We start from the raw sequence: 4,753 nt of genomic DNA, 5'->3' as shown, positions 1-4,753 counted from the left end.
GCAGAGGAAAACGAAGTCTGCGGGGTTTGTTTGGTAAAAAATGGGCAAAAATAGTGATAATGGCGCGCTTATTGAAGGAAGTATGGAAAATTTAACTCAAATTTGAGTGCTTTGGAAAATCTTGCAGAGAAGAGCTAAAAACAGGGGGTTTGGGAACGAAATTTAGGTAAATACATGTTTTTATGAGTGCCCTGTGTGAACTGTAGGTCGTAGGCCGAGCTGGAAGACGAAACTGTGGAATCAATTTAGCTGGGTGGCGGACTGTATGGTCGAAAAACTGATTTGGACGAAAATCGCGTGCACCGGTCTCGTGAAAGCAACCAATAGAAATGAATGAAAATGACACATTCACGGGTTTCTTATGAAAAATTGACTTTGGCGGGCTTTTGATGCTTTTTAGTTGGGTGATGTCAGCATGATGCAAGGTTTTGTCGTGTAGCGGGGTGATGTGGCACTGACGTGGTTGTGCCGTCAGCAGATGACGCAAGGGTGATGTCAGTAGGGAGGCAGCAGGGGCGGTAAGCAGTTTGGCCCCCGCACCGCTTTTGGACAGAGGTGGTATTGGAGGGGGGGCAGCGAGCAGTGCGGGAGGCCGCCACCTGTCCCAAGGTATGGTGGGAAAACCATCGTTCGCTGGGCGCTAACGATCGGATGCAGAGGGGTTGCAATATTGCTGTGGGTCGTTGGATGGCGAGGGCCAGATCCAACGGTTGGCGGCGAATGAAACTGGCGGAGGGCTACGGTACGAGGGACCCACATAATATTCAATGTTTTAAATATATCGGGCGGGTATTTAAACTTTGGTTAATTAACCAGATGTTAATTAACAATTGTTTTTTGAGCACGAGGAGGGTATTTAATACAGTCTGCAATGTTGTTGGTCAGTCAAATAACTTGGGGTTAATTGACTTCAATAGTTTGCACGGGGATGGCTATTATATGGTTTCGGGTGAACCATTAATTCCCAAAACATAATGATATATTGCCATAGTTAGCAGGGGTAGGATATGTAAAATTTTTTGGGGTTTTTCATATATAGACATAGTATAGGAAAGGGAAAGAGCATAGGGATTTACATAATAAAGTTAAAGAGTTAATATGAATATGAGGTAGGAATCAACACTTAGTCTAATGTTTGAGATACTTGGGCTGAGAGGAGAAAAGTATTTTTACACAAGAAATGTGGCTTTGTTATCTTAAGTAAATTTACTTAGTCTTTTCATGAAATGAAGTGAACTAGGAGCATTGAGTATGTAGGAATTTACAGGGTAAGTTCCTCAGAAAGAACACCAAAAGGACACCGCTCACAACCAGATCACAGATCAATACACCAGTATTTTTGACGTGGTTAAAACCCTCAAAGAGGGAAACAGGCCACGGCCTGCGCCAACGTGGCTACTACAGGCAATTTATTAATCAAAGAATGAAAATTTACATAAGCTTCTCTCATGCACGGATTACCCGAACAATGACCCTCCATGCGCTTTAAATAGAACTCATGGACCAATCGGGTGTCAAGCCACGGATCAAGTGTCGGTAATACCGAGGAGAGAGTGAACCGTTGGATCACTACATATCGTGACCGTCGGATTGTAAGTTACAAAATGTACAATGGTAAAGAAACACACTTTACCTAACTCTATACCTAACTCTACACTAGACCAAGTTGAACTTAACTATATCCTATGTTTCGGAATATCCTAACATCCCCCCTTAAGAACAACTTGGGATAGGATTGAAGGATTTACAAATATGACACAATAGGAGAAGGAAGGAGGCACTAGAGCCTATCCCCCCTTAGTGACAACTTCATGAACTCCAAGCATATATCGAAGTTTAGTGAACTTCGCCTCTGTGAGAGCCTTTGTGAAGATGTCTGCAACCTGATCATCTGTTGAACAATATTGCACTTCAAGAACATGGTCATGAATGAGCTTTCTGATGAAGTGCATGTGTAGTTCAATGTGTTTGCTGCGCTGATGCTGGACTGGATCTTTGCATAGCTGAATGGCACTTTGATTATCACACCAAAGTGTGGTTGGATGCTGCTGCTCAAAGCCAAACTCTGATAGGATCTGACGAAGCCACAAGGCTTCCTTACTAGCTTCAACGGCACCACGATACTCTGCTTCTGCTGACGAAAGAGAAATGGCAGCCTGTTTCTTACAATCCCATGTAATAGGTCCTGAACCAAGAGTGAAGACATAACCGGCAGTAGACTTCCGATCATCAGGGTCACCAGCCCAATCAGAATCAGTGAAACCAACTAATAGAGGAGCTGCTTTGGCACTGTAATGAATCCCAAACTGTACTGTACCTCGAACATAACGAAGTATTCTTTTGGCTACTTTCCAATGACTTTCACGGGGGTTTTGCATAAAACGAGCAACAAGGCCAACAACAAAGGAAAGGCCAGGACGAGTATGGGTTAAATACAAGAGTTTTCTTACAAGTTGACGGTATAAGGTAGCATCAACTTCAGGAGAAGTACAAGAGACTGAAAGTTTGACTCCAGACTGAAAGGGAGAAGGGGCTGGCTTACAGTCTTCCATGTGAAAATGATGAAGAATATCACAAGCATACTTGGACTGGGAAAGGGAAATACCCTCCTTGGATTGCAAGACTTGAAGACCGAGAAAATAGTGTAAGTGTCCTAAGTCTGTCATTTCAAATTTCTTTTTAAGGCTGGACTTCACATGGTTTATAAGGTTGGGATCACTACCAGTAAGAATAAGATCATCAACATAAAGAACAAGGATGATAAGAGAGTTGCCCACTTTCTTGGTGTAGACAGTATTGTCAGAATAACACCTAGAAAAGCCAGATTCTAAAAGAAAGCTATCCATTTTGGCATATCAAGCCCGAGGAGCTTGCTTGAGACCATAAAGGGATTTCTTAAGTTGACATACAAGGCTAGAGTTTGTTTGGATGAAGCCAATGGGTTGTTCCATATAGATTTCTTCATGCAAGTCCCCATGCAAGAAGGCAGATTTAACATCCATCTGATGGACTTCCCATTTTAAAGAGGCAGCAAGGGAAAGAACAAGGCGGATAGAGTTCATTTTGGCAACAGGGGAGAAGGTTTCAGTGTAGTCAATGCCTTCAACCTGTGAAAAGCCCTTAGCAACAAGACGAGATTTATGTTTATCTACTTTCCCATCTGGTCCATACTTGGTTCTGTAAACCCATTTACATCTAACAAGTTTGCGTCCCTTTGGTAGAGGAACAAGATCCCATGTATCATTTGCCAAAAATGAATGATATTCTTCATTCATAGCTGCTTCCCAATGTGGATGGCCTGAAGCTTCTGCAAAAGTGTCAGGATCATGATTTACTGGAGCTTGGGCCAGTAAAGAAGAGGCTCTTTCAAACTGAGAACGTGTACGTCGCTAATCTGTAGGATCACCGGCAAGATCACCTGCTGCATCCCGAGTAGCACGGACCCATCTTGGAAGTTGAGGATCCTGAGAAGGTGGGGGAGGATTGTCATCCTCACTTTCATCATCTGAAGAAGAAATGTTTTCAAAAGTAGAAGAGATAGGAAGAGGTGGCACATCGGCCGGACTAGGTTCGCAGGCCGATTTATTTTCATCAAATTTTACATCTCTTCTAATGATAACATTTTTGGACTTAAATGGAATAAGTCTATAACCTTTTACATCTTCAGAATATCCAACAAAAGTACATTTCTCACTCTTAGGTTCTAAAGCTTTATGCTTTTCATCTGGAATATGGGCCCATGCTTCACTTCCAAAAACACGAAAGTGACTTACATCTGGTTTAATGGAACTCCAAGCTTCTTATGGAGTGAGATTCTTTAGAACCTTAGTAGGAGTGCGATTTATTATATAATTTGCACAATTAATTGCTTCGGCCCAAAAACTAAGACTGAGTCCTTTAGATTGCAGCATACAATTAGCCATTTCCTTTAAGGTGCGATTTTTCCTTTCAGCTACACCATTTTGTTGTGGAGTGTATGGAACAGTATGTTGCATTTGAATTCCATTTTCGGTGCAAAAGTTGATGAATGTGTTTTTAACATATTCTCCACCATTATCAGTTCTTAGCTTAAGAATTTGATGTCCAGATTGTTTTTCAACAAAGGCTTTGAAGGCCAAAAATGTGTTAAATACTTCACTCTTGAGTTTTAAGAAGTATACCCAAGTGCGTTTGGAGAAATCATCAATGAAGGTTAAGAAATACTTGCAGCCAGAGAATGAAGCAACAGGAAGTGGACCACATAAATCACTGTGCACAAGCTGTAAAGGGGCTGAGGCGTGCCAAGAGGCATGTTTTTCAAAACTGTCCCGATGATGTTTTCCGAGTACACATCCGGAACAAACACCATCTCTGCAAGATACCATAGGAAGACCTGTCACCATATTTTCTTTACATAGATGCTGAAGGGAGCGATAGTTTAAGTGACCAAATCGCTCATGCCAAAGTTTGCTCACTTCATCATTATGAGCAACAAATACTGAGGGAAGATTTGATGACCTAAAGTTGTGAAACTTATACAACCTTGTGGAATCATCAACAATACCAGTAGCTAGAATCTGTTTAGGATCTCTTAGATCCTTGATTACAACATCATGAGGTGAAAATTCAACAATTTTACCTTCACCTGAATGAGTTATCTGATATACAAATAGAAGGTTGCAGGATAAGGTTGGAACACATAATACATCATTAAACTGACCATTGTCTAGATGAACAGTTCCAGTCCCTACAACATTAAGAGATCTATCATCAC

Source organism: Pinus tabuliformis, chromosome 1_2, assembly GCF_031772625.1.
Source record: "Pinus tabuliformis cultivar Carrire ecotype Pingquan chromosome 1_2, CPIR1, whole genome shotgun sequence".
In the NCBI taxonomy this organism is placed as follows: Eukaryota; Viridiplantae; Streptophyta; class Pinopsida; order Pinales; family Pinaceae; genus Pinus; species Pinus tabuliformis.
This window is presented reverse-complemented; position numbering follows the sequence as displayed.